Below are 547 nucleotides of genomic sequence, written 5' to 3'. Positions count from 1 at the left end.
TGTTAGTATTTTTGCCTTTTTCTATGAATGAATTCATGTTTTAAAATCTAACTTTTGCTTTGAATATAAGATTCAGATTTAAAGGAAATACTCAAAGGCCTGAGTTTTGTGTTTAATTACAGCCGCATAAACATATTTGATCATCTTGTTTCATCAAAACTCTGAGCTAGATGATAAGAAAACATTTTCATCAAGTGCAAACACACAGACATGTGACAAGTTCACTCCTGTTTAATATTTCACAAAAAGGTTTGCTAAAATAATTTGAGAATACTTACAAACTTTGCTTGTCAACATGAATTTAAAATGTCAATAGAACGGAATGTTCCGCAGCGTGTGCTCTACCTGCGGACACAAACTGTGGGGAAATGTTTCCTTCTTTAACTCGGCTGCGAAGAAAACCAAAGTAAAAATAAAATGTCCGAGCTCTTAAAACTCCCTTTATCATCGGAAACATTTTAAAAATATAACAGGAGGGCTGATTGTAAAACAGAAGGATAATAAAGGTTTTCTGGTTCTGATAGTGTTATAATTAAACTACAAACAC

At 32.5% G+C, this 547-nt stretch overlaps 1 protein-coding gene across 1 annotated transcript in view; it reads right to left on the bottom strand.

Annotated features, from left to right (window-relative positions):
• Window positions 1–215: 215 nt before the first annotated feature.
• Window positions 216–547, bottom strand: part of spns1 (SPNS lysolipid transporter 1, lysophospholipid) — a 22,313-nt gene continuing 21,981 nt past the window's right edge. Inside the window, exon 13 of the mRNA XM_034089630.2 lies at window positions 216–547. This exon is cut by the window's right edge and continues 455 nt beyond it. The gene's annotated coding sequence lies outside the window, so the exon portion shown is untranslated.

Source organism: Pseudochaenichthys georgianus, chromosome 8, assembly GCF_902827115.2.
Source record: "Pseudochaenichthys georgianus chromosome 8, fPseGeo1.2, whole genome shotgun sequence".
In the NCBI taxonomy this organism is placed as follows: Eukaryota; Metazoa; Chordata; class Actinopteri; order Perciformes; family Channichthyidae; genus Pseudochaenichthys; species Pseudochaenichthys georgianus.
Note: the sequence above shows the minus strand (reverse complement) of the source record. Positions and strands in the feature narration are given on the sequence as shown.